The sequence below is a fragment of the Quercus lobata genome, chromosome 5, assembly GCF_001633185.2.
Source record: "Quercus lobata isolate SW786 chromosome 5, ValleyOak3.0 Primary Assembly, whole genome shotgun sequence".
In the NCBI taxonomy this organism is placed as follows: Eukaryota; Viridiplantae; Streptophyta; class Magnoliopsida; order Fagales; family Fagaceae; genus Quercus; species Quercus lobata.
Window position 1 is genome coordinate 45,018,857 of NC_044908.1, and position 19,519 is coordinate 45,038,375.

Sequence of the window (19,519 nt, forward strand, 5' to 3'; positions counted from 1 at the left end):
TCATCTTGTCTGATCTTATGTTGTTATGTTGTTTCATAATGTTCCTATTTTGAATGTGTGGTTCACTATGCTGAATGTGCCAGTTCTATTGTGTGCATTTATTGGGAGCATCTGTGAGTTTTACTATGCTGATTATGAGTCATGTCATTCTCATCACATTCTATGTCTCATTGACATATATCTGTCTTTAGGATTTTTTCTATCTCTGCTGCTTTAATTCTCCCCTGCATTCTCCCTGTTGTTCTTGTGTTTCCTCTTTTAGGCTTGTTCATCCATGTGGTTGATCTAAGTAGCATAATGTTTAAGTGTTCAAGTTCATCTATGTGGCTGCAATTTCTTTGTTAATTACATAGTATTGATTAGTTCTACACATGTATTGTTCTATGTTGTTGTGGCCTTTTCTGATTGCTTACAGATGGCACCTTCATCCCCAAAGAAGAAAACACCTGCAAAGAAGGCAGATAAGAGAATGAAAATGGACCCTAATTTGTTCAGGTCTGTTTCCCACTTTGAGAGATACAAGGACTTCTTCTTGAAAGCAAGAATTATTCAAGAAAGATTTGTAGATTTGGAGGATTTAAGGAATACCTTTATCCCCAACTGTTTTGAAGGGAGAGGATGGGAAAAGCTTTTGAGTGATCTCCCTGTAGTATGTGAATCCCTGATTAGGGAGTTTTATTCAAATGCTGTGATAAGGGAATATGATTTAAGCTGCTGGGTTAGAGGTAAGGAGTTCACTTTGGATGCACATGACATTGATAATGTGCTAGGGCTTGAAGGATTAGAAGATCAAGAGTTTGTCAATTACAAAGATAGGATTGTGTCTATTGAAATTGTTCAACAGAGGATAGGTGGACAGAGAGAAGGGAAATGTCTGAATACCACAGCTTTTCCAGTGGACATGAGGTGTCTAATTATAATCATGATGTTTAACCTATACCCCATAAAGAAGTTAACTACAATCAACTGTGCAAGAGCAATTTTTCTAATGGATCTCAAAGAAAAGACATTCATTGACATCAGTTCCCACATATATGACACTATTGTGGATGAGACTAGAACCACTTCTAGGCCAAAACTGATCTTCCTTAGTTTGCTGATGAGGATCTTCAAAAAGAAAGGTGTTCCAATCCCTCGAGACATCAGTCCCATGTCCACACCCTCTGCAATTAACAAGCTTACCTTCAAAAGGATAAGTGTTCGGCTTCCAGGTGAAGAAGATAAAGGTGATGAAGGAGAGGGTGTCCCAATGGAAACTAAGGCAGAAGCAGCAGGGCATGCATCAACCTCAACACCTAGAAGGAGTGGCAAAAGGACTAGAGTATCAACTTCTTCAGATACACCTCCATATGCTTTTCAAGTCATTCTGGAACGACTTGATGGAATCAGAGGGGTCCAGACCGAGCACTCTGAGAGGATGAGAGCCATGCAGGACTAGATTGACATTTTATCTGCAAAACTTGACAGCTTCACCACCTAGCATGGACAATGACCCTTTGGCCATTCCGATCAAAAAGGGGGAGATATTGTTTTTGTTTTTGTTGATGTGACAGAAAAGCAGCTCAACCCTGCAGCTCAGCCCTCAAGGGGGAGTAATATGTTGAGAGGGAGCTGTCAAAATTAGACATTAAAATTAGACATTATCTTTATATGTGTTATGTTTTGGGTACTTAGTGTTTTTTATGGGTTTGATACACTGTGGTTTTTGGTGTATTCTTGTTTCTAACTCATAACTTATAATCTTGATTTAAGTTGTTATATTGTGTTTTGTACCCATGTGCTTATGTAAGCTTTTAGGGTTAATGTTTTTTTGCATATTCTGTAGGCTTTATGGTTTGTACCTTGCTTAATGCAGTCTTTTATGCTATGTTGAAATTAGTACTTCTATCTAAATGTCTTGCATTTTGTTTTATGTACTGTCACTCTTGTGCCCTTGTAGGATTGTTTCTAGATGCATATACTTAGTGTATTATGCATTGGTTGAGTGTTGGGCATACAAGTAACTTGCATTGTTCTTGTTAGCTTGTATGTTCAAGTGTTCATTCCAAGTGTGAATGAGCATTGTAGTCACTACCTTGTAGTGATTGCTTGTTTGATCAAGCCATGATTTGTTTCTTAACTCTATCTTTGGTTGATCACATTATGCCTGCTTCATATGTATTTCATGCTTTTCTGCATACAATGATCGTAGTTTATTGTTATGTTTCAGGAGATTCATGTTCATATGATTCAAGAGCTTCACAGTTTCTAGATTTAGGTGTGAGTGAGTTTTGCCATTATTCCCAAACTCACATTTAAGTCTAGAGTTAGTTTTAGGGTGTTTTGTCATGGAATAGCCAAAGGGGGAAATTGTAAAGTTCAATTTAATCAACAATGTGTTGGCTTTAGTCCGTGACATATTTGCTTGTAATATAGCACTTAGAAACCTTGTATTTAGGTGGGAATCATGTAAGGGTAGTGTGTGAGAGAGTGTGAAGAAATGCTCAAGACAGTGCAGTGAAGCATAGACCCGCGACTAGGACTCGCGAGAGGCTCGCGGCTTTCAAGCCGCCAAACGTAGCACACGTGCCAAGCGTGCCAGAAGGTGAACAATCATGTTAGCTGGAGCACTACAGGACAAAATAGGACAACTGGGCATACGGTTATCTCGCAACTGGATCTTGTGACTCAGTCAAGTCGCGAGGCCAAGCCGCGAGCCACCCCTGTTTTGTAAAACCTAACGTTTCACATTCCTCTCTCACTCTAGTATAAATACCCCTTATACCCATAAATGTATGAGAGCTTCCAGAGAGAATTTTGAGAGAGAAACCCTAAAGAAAAACAAGATTGATTCACTAACAATCTATACATTAGAGTCTCTTCAAATTCCTCAACTCTCTTCCTCTCCATTGTCAAATCCTTGAGAGGCATTTTACCAAAACCTTATTCTCACCATATTTATCACTGTGAGAGGACTGTTTGGTTTGCTGGGAAGTAGTTAGGAAGGAACCAATATACATTGGTGGATGCTATGGTCTAGTAGCGGAATCCAGGAAACTAGAAAAGAAAAAGGTTCGGTGCAACCTTGTTGGAGTAAGAAGTTTGGAGGATTTAGGTGCACTGAGCAGATTAGGCTTGGAGAGTCCATTGCTGTCCATGTATCCCAACTACATTTACTAGTGGATTGTTTACCGCTTGGAGGGCGGCGTAAAGGTTTTACACCGAGGGCTTCGGTTTCCTCTTCGATAACACATCGCGTGTTGTCTTTGTGTTTGCATCTTCCTTCCCTTTTATCTTTGCCTTTTATTATCTACTATGAGTTGTGATTTTAATTTGGCTTAGATAGTTTATCCAATTCTATATTATAGCTTATGTTCATTTTCCACACACTAGTTGTTTGACAGAAAACTTGAATTGGTTAATTTGTAAATTGGGGGTCTAAACGTTCAAGGGTGTTTATACACATATTTGAACTTTCAGTTACCCAATGGGTTTGTTTGGTTACTGGAGAAGGTTCAACATATTTCTAATCTGAGGAGGAATCTGATTTCTTTTGGATAACTTGATGATGAAAGACATACAATACTATTTATTGGTGGTACTTGGAAGGTTACAAAGGGAGCTAGGGTATTGGCTCGTGGAAAGAAAATTGGTACTCTATATATGACCTCAAGTCCAAGAAACACAATTGCGTTTGCTGATGCAAGTACTGATACAAGCCTATGGCACCGTAGACTTGGTCACATGAGTGAAAAAGGGATGAAGATACTGCTGTCAAAAGGAAAACTACAAGAATTGAAGTCCATTGATTTTGACATGTGTGAAAGTTACATCTTAGGAAAGCAGAAAAGGGTGAGCTTCTTGAAAATTGGCAGGACACCGAGGGCTGAAAAATTGGAGTTAGTACACACTGATTTGTAAGGGCCTTTTTCGGTTGCATCCTTTGGAGGTTCAAGGTATTATGTCACTTTCATTGATGACTCAAGCAGAAAGGTATAGGTTTATTTTCTGAAAAATAAATCTGATGTATTTGAAACTTTTAAGAAGTGGAAGGCCATAGTTGAGACATAAATAAGTTTGAAAGTAAAATGTTTGAGGTCAGATAATGGAAAAGAGTACATAGATGGAGGGTTCAATGAGTATTGTGATGCACAGGGAATTAGGATGGAGAAGACCATTCTTGGGACACCACAACAGAATGGTGTGGCTGAGCGCATGAACAGAACTCTCAATGAATGTGTTAGGAGTATGAGCTTGGATGCTGGACTACCAAAAATTTTCTGGGCTAATGCTGTTAGCACTACAGCTTACCTAATAAACCAAGTGCAAAGAATAGTCACCGAAGACAAAAGAAGAAAAGGACCATATGAGCAAGTTGCCCTATGCCTCAGCTATTGGTAGCTTGATATATGCTTTGGTATATACAAGGCCAGACATTGCACATGTAGTGGGAGTTGTGAGTAGATTCATGAGCAGGCCTTAAAAGCAGCATTGGGAGGCAGTCAAGTGGATTCTGAGATATTTGAAGGGTTTATCAGATACATGTATTTACTTCACAGGTGTGAGTTTGAAACTGTAAGGTTATGTAGATGCTGATTTTGCTGGTGATATTGATAGTAGAAAGAGTACTACTGGATTTGTTCTTACTCTAAGTGGTACAGCTATATCATGGGCTTCAAATCTATAAAAAATTGTCGCTTTATCTACTACAGAAGCTGAGTATGTTACAGCAACTGAAGCTGGAAATGAGATGATTTGGCTACATGGTTTCTTAGATGAATTGGGTAAGAAGCAGGAGATGGGCATTCTACATAGTGACAGTCAGAGTACAATCTTACTTGCCAAAAATTCGGCTTTTCATTCAAAGTTGAAGCATATACAGAAAAAATATTACTTTGTCCATGACCTTGTTGAAGATCAGTTGGTAATACTTGAGAAGAGTTGTGGATCTAAGAACTCGACAGACATGTTGACTAAGGGTGTCACCATTGAGAAGTTGAAGTTGTGTGTAGCTTCAATTGGTCTTCTAACTTGAGGATAAGAGGATAAGTTACAGGGATGAGGGAATGTTTTGGAGGATTGCGGTTGATGTTGGTGATTGAACTAGTCTCCAAGTGGGAGATTTGTTAGGCTTTGTGGAGCCTAGTTGTGTTTGATCCGGTTGACGATTTGACTCGAATAATGTTACGTGATTTTTAATGGGAGATTTATTGAGGCTGAGTCCATGGAGCGGAGGCTTAGGCCGACAGGCCCAAGCTGGAGTGTAGGATGTAAAAACCATTTTTGGTGATTAGGGTGATGTTGTTGTTGTTGTCATTCTTGAGAGAGTGAAAAAGCTGTAGCCGCACTTTGTATTTTCCTTGATAATAGTGAAATCCCTGCAACTCTGTGGATGTAGGCAAATTCCTGAACCACGTAAATATTATCTTGTGCATGTGATTGTTTTTCTTTGACGTGCGTTTACTCTTCTTTTTTTATTCTCTCTCATAGGTTGGGAATTTCAGGTTAATTCCCTATAGAGGATAGTCCAAGCTTTGCTAAATTGATCAAAATTTAGGTTATATATGTCACATGTCATATAATGGTTGAACCTTTTAGTTCAATTCAATCCAATTGATGAAAAGGAGCTCTCCCACAAAACGGATTTATGAATTGAGTTGAGTTACATTAAAAATAGGAAAGAGAGATTGAGTGAACATACCATAAATTAAGAAGTTTCTTCCAAGACGCTTCTTTAACTCTGCTTCTACATATAATCAGTCACTTGGGCTGCACTACTCAGAAAATCAGTCAACTTGATACACTTCAGAGATAAAAGCCCAAAAGAAACATAACTGTGAAGTAATTGGCAGGGAAACATAACTATGAAAGACCCTACTCTGATTCTCATTTGATCTATCGGCTAAGTGTGAGAATCATTTCTTAATAGAAATAATTTAAGTAGGAAAATCAAAGAAGCAATATCATATAAGAACATCCAACAGTGCACAAGAGAAGAAAAAATATGGAAATTTTGAAACTTGTATCAAGTTGTACAGAAACTCACCATCCACTTTCAAAGGACCTTTTTACTTCTTACAAATAAAATTTACATCTTTCATTGAAAATTGCTTTCAATTAACATCTAATCAAGCTACCAAATTCTACCAAACTGGACAAAAAGTGTATCAACAGATCAAAATATACATATTCTTAAGTTTAACGAGGCAGAACACATGTAACAAGATTAATAGCAATAATACTTTTTTAGATGAGTATGGTTTAAGCCAGCAAAAGTAATTGGAGCACCAGCAAGTACAGAGGCTTCCAAAGTAGGAAAGGCATATAAAAAAATTATAATGAAATCTGACCTATGCTGCTAGTCCTACAATCATACTTTATCTAAGCAATGAATCAGACTCAAGTATTGAGTCAAAAGCGTGCTACTCAGGCAAACACTTACATAGACCCACTTTGTAAAAAACCCACCCCATCCCCCCTTCTTTCTCTTTTTCTGCTCGTATGTCTTTGCTAACGGGAATCATTGATGCAACATTCAATTCATTCCTTTAAAATTATTTTTGGGGGCTTCCCATGCATACTATAAATATTGCAAGTATAAATCACAACAAAGTAGTTAATGGAGGAAAAGGGATTCAGATTCTTGAACATATGGAAACTGAAATATCAAACTAGCAGTGAGAAAATCGACCAAAAAAAAAGGAATATGTTGAAGTAAATTTAGAGGAGGAAAATTTTAATGCATGCTAGTGTGCATAATTTAGAATGAAGTTCAAAAATATGGACCTCTTTCTTCAACTGAACAACAACCATACCACATACAAGTAGCACATGTTATCCATTTATTACATTCTTTCTATCATTTAGCTCTCACTTCCTCAATCTCTACCCTAGGTGTGTGCTATTTTTAGCATAGTCTTTGTCCAACGTATACCTAGCCATGATTCCATGAACTAGGACAAGAAGATGATCAGGTTCATTTTTCCCATTCGCAATGCGCTTGTTTGGTGCAACATTTCCCCGCTGGGTGGTGGTACCCATAGCTTGAGCTTTACGGTCTTGATGTCTCCAACTATTACTTGTGCCTACACGAGTTTATCTAGCATCCTCAAGGACGGACCCAGTAGGGGGCCGGGGCCCCCCTTGGCCCAAAAAAAAAATTTAGTTATATATAATACTTTAAGCCCAGCTAACCTTTACCGGGCCCCCCCAACCCAACCCAAATTTTTTTTTAAACCCATTAAGACTTTTAACCCTAGAAACCGATTTAGAAAAAAAATAAAAATAATAAAAATAAAAAAAGGTGAGAGAGAGAGAGTTGAGAGAGAAAGAGAGTTAGAGACCGAGAGAGAGTATTGAGCAGGGATGGACCCAATAGGGGGCCCAAGGGGGCCTGGGCCCCTTGACCCAAAAAATAATTTAAAAAATTTAGTTATATATAATACTTTAAGCCTAGCCAACCCTTACCGAGGCCCCCCAGCCCAACCCTAACTGGCCCCTCCAAGCCTAACCCAAATTTTTTTTTTTAAACTCATTAACACTTTTAACCCTAGAAATTGATTTAGATAAAAAAAAAAAAAAAAAAAAAAAAAAAAAAAAAAAATTCAAAAAAAGTGAGAGAGAGAGAGGCATAGAATCAAAGACTGAGAGAGAGTGATTGGAGTGGAGAGATTAAGAGAGAGTACTGAGGTACTAACTGGAGTTAGCGGTTCGCCACGGTGCCACATAGACCGTCAGCCTCACACGACATCGCCACAGACCGTCATCACTCCGCCTAGCCTCGACCACCACAGACCCACGTCACTACCACTGCCTTTAGCACCTCCAGCAGCTTAATCTACCCAACCCACCATTGTCTTCGGTAGCTACAACCTCCATCCTCCATCCCAAAATTCCAATTTGCCCTTTGTGTGCAGTAGTCATTATTTAAAAGAAAAACATAAACGAAGGTCAGGAATCTTGAGAGAGAGAGAGAGAGAGGTTCTAGTGGCAAGAGTTCAAGATGCATAGAAGGTTGACAATATGCGCCCGATTTATTGTTAATGATAGAGCAAAAAACACACACACACACTCATAAAACCAAGATTTTCAAATAATTCTTTGAGACTTCAGGACTTCAAAGTTAACTTAATTTGCTTCCAAATTAACTTTGCCATTAGGTTTGTTACCTCAAGGCTTAGGGAAATATTCAAGAATAGGGCTATATTAAAAATACAATAACAAATGGGGCATGCTATAGAAATCAAACAAACAAATATGGAAAATATAGAGATACATTCTCGTTGCAGTGAGTTTCATAACTTAACTAGTTGGTACATTTTGGTGTTTTCAGCTAAGACATTTAAAGTTCAAATTTCCCACCCTCAACTATCAGTATATCAAAAAACCAAAACAAAGAAAGAAAAGAAAAAGAAAAAAAAACTACATTCTCGCTCATAGTAAACTTCACACATACTATTTTCATTAAAGAGGTGTTTTGGTCTCTATTGTTAGGACATATGTGGAAATTGTTAGAGATATATGTTATGCAAATTGGCTAATCCTTTGACAACATGTACTTTACTTGTAATTGGGTAGATGTAGGATGAGTTTAGTACTTCAAGGAACAAGAGTTCAAGTTTAGTATTGAAGCCATGCAAATTTTTCCAAGAAACAAGTGAAGAAGTGTTGTTCATTAAAGCTCAATAGTAAATTTTCGACCTATCAGGTGGTATCAAAGCAGGCACACTCTAATTAGGTTTAATCTTTGTTAAATGATCCATTGACCCATGCTTGTCATGGATAGTGGACAATCTCTTATTATACCTCTTTTATTTGATGGCACTAACTATGCATACTGGAAAGTACGCATAAGAGTTTTCTTGCAGCCTTTAGATGAGAAAGTGTGGCAAGCTGTGGAGATTGGTTGGACTGAGCCAAAGGAAGTGCTAGTAGATTAAGATGATGCCAAGATCAAAGTGGCAAACTTCACCAGTAGAGCATTAAATGTTCTATTTAGTGTGGTCACCAATGAGGAGTTCAAGAAGATATTCTCTATTGAAACTGCTAAGGAAGCATGAACTATCTTCTAGACAATCTATGAAGGAACTAAGGTTGTCAAGGATTCAAAGCTCCAAAGGCTCATTACTAGCTTTAAGGAGATAAAAATATAGGAGGATGAGTCATTTGATGAGTTCTATGCCAAGCTAAAGGACATAGTCAACTCTGCCTTTAATTTTGGGGAAACCATTCCTGAATCCAAGGTTGTAAGAAAGGTGCTAAGGTCTCTACCTGAGAGATTTCATGTCAAGATCACTACCATTGAAAAATCAAATGATATTGACTCTATTCCTTTGACGAAGCTGGTTGGCAACTTGCAAACCTATAAATTGGGTTTAACTAGAATCGAAAAGGGTAGCGAAAGCAAGAGCATGGCATTAAAGGCCAAAAGTAATGAGACTGATGAGTCTTCTAATGATGAAGATTCCAAGATGAAATTCTACATCACTAGGCAATTCAAGAAGTTCATGAAGAATGTCAATGCGAAAGGATTTGATAAGGACCGTAAGCAATCAAGTTCTTCTCATTTCAAAAACCAAGACAGAGGAAAGAAGGATGCTAAGGATGGCGGTCAGTACACTATTCCCTCTGGACCAAAGTGCTTAGGATGTCAAGGTTTTGGACACATGAAACAAGAATATCCAACATATCTCAAGTCAATTGGGAAAAGCAAGGCTCTTGCTGCTACCTTGAGTGACATTGAGCCTGAGATTTAGTAAGATGACAGTGATGACAAGAGAATCTTGAGTGCTTTCACTGCTATAGTTGATCCTACTGATGGGGTTACAGAAACATAAGATGCTAAAGAGGACTTGGTGGTATCTAAGTTTAAGAAAATGGATGAACAAGATGACATCCATACAGCCTATGCAAAATTGTACAAGGTTTCTGAGAAGCATGAGAAACTATATAGGTTAGCTACCAAGAAGCTAAGTGATGTGGAGCTAAATCGAGAGGAGATCTCTACAAAGGTTGATGAAGCAAATCAAACCATTGGAGCTTTGTGTTTCAAGAACAACTTCCTTGCTGAAAGGACAAAAAAGCTTGAAGCAGAACTGTTCCATGTTAAAGCACAATTGGAAAGGACTTCCAGTGCAAAGCTCGATGAGATGTTAAGCTTTCAAAAAGCTGCTTCTGATAAAACCGGTTTGGGATATGATTTCTCTTCTCCTAATATTGCCTCATCTAGTACAACTGTGTTTGTCTCACTTGTTGATAATATTAATTCTAAGAATGATGAAGCTAAAACTAAAATAGCTAGTGAGAACTTAGATAAAGGAAAATCTATTTTAGAAGCACCAACTAAGGTTGAAAAGAAAGAGACTAGAAACCCTAAGACTAAGAAAGTCAGCAACAAAAAGTCTCAACCGAAGAAGCCACATCTCTATCATCACTGTGGAGCTTCAGGGCATACTCGTCCAAATTGCTACAAGTGATCAGCCACTCAACAAAGCAATAGTATGTTCTCATCTAGAAACGAGAATTAGTTTCCATCCTCTTTTGCTCCTCTTGGCTCATCTGGAAACGAGAATTAGTTTCCATCCTCTTTTGCTCCTCTTGGAGATCTTCTCAAGGCCCTCATTATTCCTTTAAAACTTGAATGGTTTCAATTCTTCCCCCTCACCAATGGATCAAAGGTTCACTCAAAGGAAAGGTTCTTCCAAAATGTGGAATGACAAAAGCTTTAAGTGATTTAGTCACATTCTCTCTCTCTCTCTCTCTCTCTCTCTCTCTCTATTTATGCATTACCTGTTTGTTTGCTTTCTTGTTTTTGAGTCAGTCTACTTTTATGTTTTTTTTTTTTTAACATGTTTTTGTTTGTTTATATTCAATTTTGTTTTATTTTGTTTCTCATATAATATAAAGAAAAAAAAAATGTGAAAAATCAGAAAAATACAAAAACAATACGTGTATGTGTATATTGGTACTTGTGTACCTTGGATGGCCATTGAAACAAAGTTTTCTAAACTTTGTATCTTTTGTAGCTTAAATGAGCATCTCAATGCACAATTAAGCAAGTGAGTTTTGTGACTCGTGTTTGTGATGAGTACGATTAAGTAATCTCTTATACTTAACATTCATATCGCTCTTTCTGACAAGAATGACTAAAAAATCATAAGAGAAATGCATAAATAACTATCTCACTACTAAAGCCCATCAATCATGAATAACATATATATGCTTCGGCATTGCAAAATTGATGTTTAAGCTTACATAATTGGGTATTTCTTCTCTCTCCCTTATATGCCTATGCATGATATGCTCAAAAAGAAAAAGAATATGCAAAGAAAATCAAAAGCAAAAAGAATCAAAATGCTTTTAAATAAGGTTGCAAGCATGTTTCTAGGAGATGTAGGAGTTATAGGATGTACCTCGAAGGTGATAGTCCCCATCAAGCAGTTATGATTGTGGGTGAGTGTAGGTGATTTTCTCATATTTCAAATCGTCATAATATGAGACACTTATGCACTCTTGCTATGTTTTCACATACAACACACAAATTCTTTGCTACTTTTGATACATGTGTAGGTACAATATGATTTGGCTATCACAAGGAATACATGTGTTAATGTATGCTCACTAAACTGTCATAACTTGTTTTTGAAATATAAAATTGGTTAGACTTGTTTTTTGTGTGCGTGTGTGTGTGTGTGTGTTTTTTGGATCATGAATGCTTTGCATTTTTTTTGTTGAGAGTTGTTTTTGAGAGCTTAACATGTTAATTGGATCTATGTTTAAGTAGCTTGCTTGTTGCATTCATCTTTATATGTTTTTCCTCTCTTTGAAAAACCCGTTTTCTTCAAGCTCAATAGCTTCTTGACAGATCCTCGATAGACTTGCATCTATCAAGTCCCCCTTTCTTCTTTTCTCGACAGTAGTTAACACAATTTCGATCCATCAAGCTTTCTGGAATTTGTCTCTATAACTTCTCGACAGCTTCTCAATCCAACGAGAAACTTTCTATCTAGCCGATAGATTCTTGACAGCTTCTCGATCCATCAAGATACTTTTGCTACTGACAGATCCTCGTCAGCGCCTCAACAGATTCATATCCCTCAAGATTTAGTGCTCGACGGATCTCGATAGCTCCTTGATCCATCAAGCTGCGTTTTTCTATATATAGTTGAGGCGTGATCCAATTTTCATTTTCTCATTTCTCTCTCGATAGAAAACTTTCTCTCTCAACTTTCTCACTCTCAAATCTCCTCACCCACTACATTTTTGGCCTAGATCTAGATCAAAACACTTGGTAAGTGTTCTAATCTTCTCCCTTTTCATGCATTCATGCATTTTAGACCTAGGTTTTGGGGTTTTTGAAAAATTTTGGGGTTTTTGAGTTTTTTCTTAAAATTTTTGGGTTGGGCTTAATGAATTTGATGATATATGACCATGCATTGCATTTCATTAGTATTTTAACAATTTTTCATGCATTCGGATGTGTGCTTATTATTGTTAATGTGTGCTGGTAGGTTTGGATTGGGTTTCAACCCATGATTCAATTTATTTAGCACGTCTCATGTTCATGCATATTTCATGCATACGTATCTTTTCTTTTCTTTCTTTTTGTCCTATTTGTGATGTGTTTCCTCTCTCTCTCTCTCTCTCTCTCTCTCTCTCTCTCTCTCTCTCTCTCTCTCTCTCTTTCTCGGATAGACTGCGCATGGCACCCAAACGTGAATATACTTTGGTTCAAAACCCTCTTGGTTCCGGGTCTTCTTCTTCTTCTAATACACCCCCTCTTCACATTCGATTCTGTGATGGGAAGGCCCAGCAGGACTTCCTTGAGAACTTTTAGAGACGTGGTGTTCATCCGAAGCACCATGTCATTCTGTTGAACTTTTCTGACACTCCTCTACCTAGTGTCATTCGGACTCGAGGATGGGAATCTCTTTGTGAGATACCCTTGAGGTGCCCTATCGTGTTTATACAAGAATTTTACTCCAATATACACGGTATCGATACCTTTGTACCTCAGTTTGCCATGACATTCAAAGGTACATATATCATAGTCACTCCAGATCTTATATCCAAGATACTACATGCCCTGAGAGTATCGCATTCTGATTACCCTGGTTGTCAACTTCTAAGGACTGTGTCCAAAGACAAGCTTCTGTCTCATTTCTATGAGACACCTTCGATATGGGGTGAGCGTTAAAACAACCCATACTCAGGCTTTGCAAAAGGTCCGAGATTTCTTAATATGATGATGACATTTGTTCTTACTCCACTGTTTCATTATAACTCTATCACAAAGTCTCATGCTTGATTTTTGTTATCCCTCTTAGAGGATCTTTCTATAGACTTCCCCTCTCACTTCATCACTTCCATCATTGATGTTTATCAGGATACAGCGACTCGAGGTAAGCTCACTTTTCTTTCGGCTATCACGCAGATTCTTCGCCATTTTTTTATCCCTATTTCTAATTCTCCCTACTTCACCATTATGGGTGCCATCAGCGCAACTTCTATTCAGCGGAGCGAGGCCCAGCTTCAATCGAAGCGGCCACAGACAGAGGTGACTAATCTTGCAGCTTCTTCTATTCCTTCCACCTCCGCTCCTTCTTCCTCAGATGGTGGTGTGACTCTTGAGGCCATCCTGGCGTAGCTTCAGCACATGGATAGCGCCTTGACACTCTCAGTAATGAGTTGTGTCAGGTGAACACCTATGTTAGTCGTATTAAACGACAATAGGCTCGCCTTGATGGTTTTGCCGCTTCTCCCTCTCTTTCTCCAGAGGCTTCAAAAGATGAAGATAGCGATGTTGGTGCTGATGATGAGGATGAGGATGAGGATGCTAGCTCTGCCAGTGATGATGAGATGACAACCTCTCAGTGACTTACCCTTTATCATTTGTGACAAAAAAGATGAGTAGTTTGGGATGATGAGAGTAGTCTTGTTTTTAGGGGGAGAGTTAGCATAGAATATTTTTGTTAGGGGGAGTGTCTATATATTCTTGAGGGATGTAGTGCAGATTTTATGTTCTTTTCTTTTCTTTCTGTTTAGTTACATTATCCTATTGTACACTGGTTTTGTGACCATTTATTTATGACATACATTGTATTTATTTTCATATATATGATGATGTATGTTGTTTTTTACCTATCTCTCCATGTGTTATTTCTTTTCTCTCTTTATACACATGTTTCTTTATGTATGCAATCTTTATTTCTGTTTCACACTAAGATACCTTGACGAGTTTTTTTTTAAAGTGTTTTAGAAAGACAAGTTGTGAAAATCTACCATACCATAAACTCTCTTCTTGCAAAGTTTTTCAAGAGTTTATGTTAGGATTAGATTTTCTTGTAATTCAACAAGTGATTATAAGTTTAGTAATTTAAGACTTCTCTCATGATTCATTTTTTTGTTGTGGTTTTGTCACGGATTGCCAAAGGGAGAGATTATTAGGACATATGTGGAAATTGTTAAAGACATATGTTATGTAAATTGGCTAATCTTTTGACAAAACGCACTTTACTTGTAATTAGGTAGATCAAGGATGAGTTTAGTACTTCAAGGAACAGGAGTTCAAGTTTAGTATTGAAGCCATGCAAATCTATCCAAGAATAAGTGAAGAAGTGTTGTTCATTAAAGCTCGACAGAATCATATCTATCAAGGATTAATATTGAAGCTCGACAGAAGCTGTATTTGTTGAGAATTACGAAATTAGAATTTTCAAATCTGATTTCACGCATATTCATGTGTATTTGGGTAGAATTTCTTTTATCACAACCCTAGACATATATAAGGATTTTTTTAAGGGTCATCACTAGATGATGCAACTTGAAGCAAAGTGATTATACATGCATATTGTGACCAGAGACAATTTGCCATAATTCATCTTTCTCCCAGTATAAGCTACTATGTCTTTGCGCCAAGGGTTTTATAAATAAGGAGCTTCTTGATCTTTATTGTTGGATGAACTGAAGAACTTTGCAGCCAACATCTTCCTCAAGTCGGTGTATTAGTCACGTACTGGGATCCATGCATCATTGGTTAGTCACGTATTGGGAGCCATGCATTGAAAAGAGAGATTGCCGCTGCATTACAAGTCCAATTGGGTATTGGGGTAAGGGTTCAACTGTAGGTTGGTATTAGGTACTGAGATTTCTTTTACTTGTAACCGCTTGTTTTGATAATAGTGGATTCTCGGGAGTGATGATCTTAAATTCATCCAGTGGGGTTTTGCCTCGATAGTTTTCCTCCTTCGTAAACAAATCACTTAGGTCAAATTTATTTTTTGCTACATTTAACTTAGTTGGTGATTTGTTTGTGCTAGCATGCTTATTGCATAAAATTGAATCTAATTAATTCATTTGGCTAGTTAATTGATTAATTTACCAAATGGGTCAATACATTTTTAGCCTATCATCTATCTTTTACATTATATTTCAATTTATTCCCTAATCTTTCAATTGTGTCAATTTGGTTCCTAACCTTTCAGTGTCATGTCAATTTAGTCATTGCCGTTATCTATTAGATGAAAATTGCTGACATGACAAACGACTAAAATAAAAAAATAGTTTCTGTTAATGTGACAATAAACTAATTTTTTTATTTTGATCATTTTCCTTGTCAGCAATTTCTATCAAAGAAATAATAGTAGGGACTAAATTGATATGACACTAAAAGGTTATGGATGAAATTAACATAATTGAAAGGTTAGAAATTAAATTAAATTATGATGTAAAATATAAAGACCAAATACATAGTTTACCCTTCATTAAATCATTTATTTTATTTTTTTTGTGAAGAGATTTATTTTATTCTTTTAATATTCTAATAAATTGACACAACACTAAAAAGTTAAAGACCAAATTAACATAATTGAAATATAATGTAAAGGATAGAGACCAAATACATAGTTTACCCTTTATTTAATCAGTTATTTTATTTTTTTGCAAAGAGATTTTTTTTTTGATAATTGCGAAGAGATTTATTTTATTCTATTAATTACACTGGATTGTATATAAAAAATTGATCATACTTAGGTAAGAATAACAGCACCTAAACATGGCAAAACAGTTTAGAATTTTCTAACTCAACCCAACCCGACCCAAAAAATACCTAACCCCCACCCAATTTTTTTGACCCGAAGCAAAAATGGGCTGACCTGTTACCCAACCCATTTTTTTTGCGGGTCAACCTGACCCGACTCATGAACTAAACTATTTTTTAACAAAAAAAAATTGGTAAAAAAATAAAATTAAATTAAGACAATATTGGTTTAATTGTTTATTGTGAGATTTAAGGAAACAATTAAGACATAACTGTATGCAAATGAATTGAAAGATGAATAGTTGAGCATTCTATAATGAGTAAAGATTTTTAGATATCAAATAGCAAAGTACATGTCAAGATAATCTGGTTGCAGTAGAGTTAAAAATTAAGATTTAAAATTATAAACATGAGTGAGAAACATTCATAAGTGTGAAAATAGTGAAACCAAAGTATCAAATTAGCATAAATTATGAATGTTTAGACCTATTTTTTAACAATTTATGTCCAAAATAAACGGCTTTTTAAAATAAATTATTATATTTCCTAGATTGTGTGTTTCTTAACAATGATATGATATTCATAAAAAAGATCGTGTATAAATAAGTAAACAATCAAATTTTAATGTATATTCTCAAATTAAAATGGGTGTCAATCACAATTGATAATAGATTATAAAATTAATTTTCAAAATTGTAAATTTCTTATATGTTTTTATTCTTTGTCAAATGAGTTATCCAATAAGTCATTTGTAATTTTGTTTTATATTTTGGGACGTTGATATTGTGTAGAAATAAAACTTGTGTATTTGTTCTACTTATTTTTGTGTTATTTTGTTTTAGTTAGTAATGTTGGGATTTGTATAACTTTAAAATTATTGAATAACTGCATTCATTCTTGATATAAGTGGTGAATTCAAAATTATGCATTTTACATTAAGTAATTTGTTGCATAACTTTTCAAATGACAAATACATGTTGTTTTCTTTATAATTTTTTTTTTTTTTTTAAATCATGCGAAAATATAGGTCAACCCAACTCGACCTGCAACCCAATTGTCCTGAACCTATTTTTAACCTGCTTAAAATGACATGTTTTGACCGGTAACCCAATGAATCCAACTCGAACTCAACCCGACCTGATCCGACCCGCCTATTTTATCATGTCTAGTAGCACCAGGCCCATACCACAAAGAATGTGGGTTTCTCGTAGTATGTGCATCCCACCAATACGTGAGTCTTGTGTGATGTGAGAGGGTTAGATACCAAATACAAAATATCATGTTTCAATTCTATGACATGTGACATGCCTTTTAAACCCACCCCCCCCCCCCACCAAAAAAAAAAAAAAAAAGTAACATGCCTCTATGGTAGGCTTTCCTCAATAAGTAAATTTTATATTGCATGGGCCAATGGCCCAGAAGTTAAAATATTAAAGTTTATAAATTGTTAGCCGCAAGCCTTGGCAAAAATGGCCCATTACCATCAATTTTGGAAATAATTTGCTCAGAAACACTGTTTCCGAACTATATAGCAATCTACCACTTTTTCGGGCCTATAGCGGCGTTTTCCTGAAAAAAAATTTTATAAGTCCCATAACAGGTTCAAGGGGCCCTATAGTGGCGTTTTTAAGCCCTATAGTGACGTTTTTGGGCCCTATAGCGGCGTTTTCCTGCAAAATTTTTTTGTAAGTCCCATAACAGTTTCAAGGGGCCCTATAGTGGCGTTTTTAAGCCCTATAGTGACGTTTTTGGGCCCTATAGCGGCGTTTTCCTGCAAAATTTTTTTTATAAGTCCCATAACAGGTTCAAGGGGCCCTATAGTGGCGTTTTTTAAGCCCTATAGTGACGTTTTCGGGCCCTATAGCGGCGTTTTCGGAAAAAGTGGTATTTCCCTAATTATTTCCGAAACAGTGCTCTGTTGCTAAATATTTCAAAAATTAATGCTAATGGGCCATTTTTGCCGCAAGCCTTTAAATTTTTGTCTAATATACATATTTGAGGCCCATGAAGACCGCATTGAACAATAAACCACGAAAAAATATATATATATATATCGTTTCGTTATTACTTAAATTTAATGTAGATATTTTTTTCCCCAGCATGGCAGCACGGGACGTGATTAAAGACAGACGGGAACAAGAGCAGGAGCGTATAGTAGTAAGGCTGTACACGAGGCTTGAATGTTGTAACCATGATAACTATATTTGATTTGATTTGATTTTTTTTATTTTCCTTTTGGGGATAGGGATAGCTATATATATTTGATTGGAATATAGATTTTTTGTTTGCTTTTGTTTTGTTCAATCAGCTGACTGGTTAGCGGTTAACACTTAACACATAAAAAGCAAAGGCCGCTTGTAAGCAACTAAATTTCTCATTTGAAATTAATCAAACAAGTAAAATAGTTTCATAAATGCGAATTTGTATTTATGATTGTGTGGTACAATTCTCTGAAATTACAAAAGAATGATCCTCTGATTCGATCTCCTTGCAAGACTTATTGATTGGATTTGTGGTAATGTGGTTTTGACTTGAACACAAAATATCCTTCAATTTGGTTGAAGGATGGATCGAAGATTGCTGAAACGGAATTACAACGAATCTCTGGTTATGAACTTGTTTAGAAATCCTTTGTTCTTCGCATTCTTCATGTTCTTCGTGTGTTCTTCGTCTTCGAAGGTTTGTGGTGGAAGTTCTTTGGGGCTTTTGGCTTGATTCCCGCGAACTTTAGGATCTAGGCAGATGATCTGGATGATTCTGCTTCGAATGTTCTCCGATTTTGGGGTTAAAGTTCTTGAAGTTCTTGAAAGCTTTGAGGCTTGATCTTCGCAGAGCTTTTTCATTTCTGAATTCTGGTCCTCTTAAATGTCTTAAGAAGGCTTCTATTTATAGGAGTTTGGAGGTGGGTGAGCAACTCGTGGCGGAGTCCGATTGGTGACACATGTCACAGCCTGATTGATCTGCTTATGCCATCGCTTACACATGCTGGACTGCTTGTGTCATCACTTACATGTGTGAGGCTGCTTGTGTCATCGCTTACACGCACGCTGATGCGTGATTGGTTTTTGCATGACACTTGGCAAATTTCCGTTGGCTTCTGAATAGTGATAGTAAAACCTAGCAGCAATACATGGTACTTTGTAATTGGCTGTATTTTGTGAACTTGATAATGTGACGTGTCAGTTTGTGATAGGTCGAGAATTTTCCCTCTCTACAAATGCCCCCTCGAAACTTATTCACACACACAGTTTCAAAGTGTGGTGTGGGAATGAGTTTTGAAAAAAGTGGATTTTTGTACTTGACGCTTTAAGTGAAGTAGTTAAAGGTAGTGGAGCTTTCAATAGGATGAGATAATTTTCGAAGAGTAGACCCACCCATATGAAAGACTTTGATGAGACTGAAAAGGGGTCTGCAAGTATTTGAACATACTTGCGTGATGGAACCTTCTCAGTAGAGGTTAAGTTGAAGTAATTTCAAAAGAGTATTTTGGACCGTTGGCGGCGA

The 19,519-nt window shown here is 36.7% G+C and overlaps 1 pseudogene; it reads right to left on the reverse strand.

Moving 5' to 3' along the window:
- LOC115990544 overlaps positions 1 to 7,902 on the reverse strand; it is a 43,049-nt pseudogene extending 35,147 nt beyond the window's left edge.
- Between the last annotated feature and the right edge of the window lie 11,617 nt (positions 7,903 to 19,519).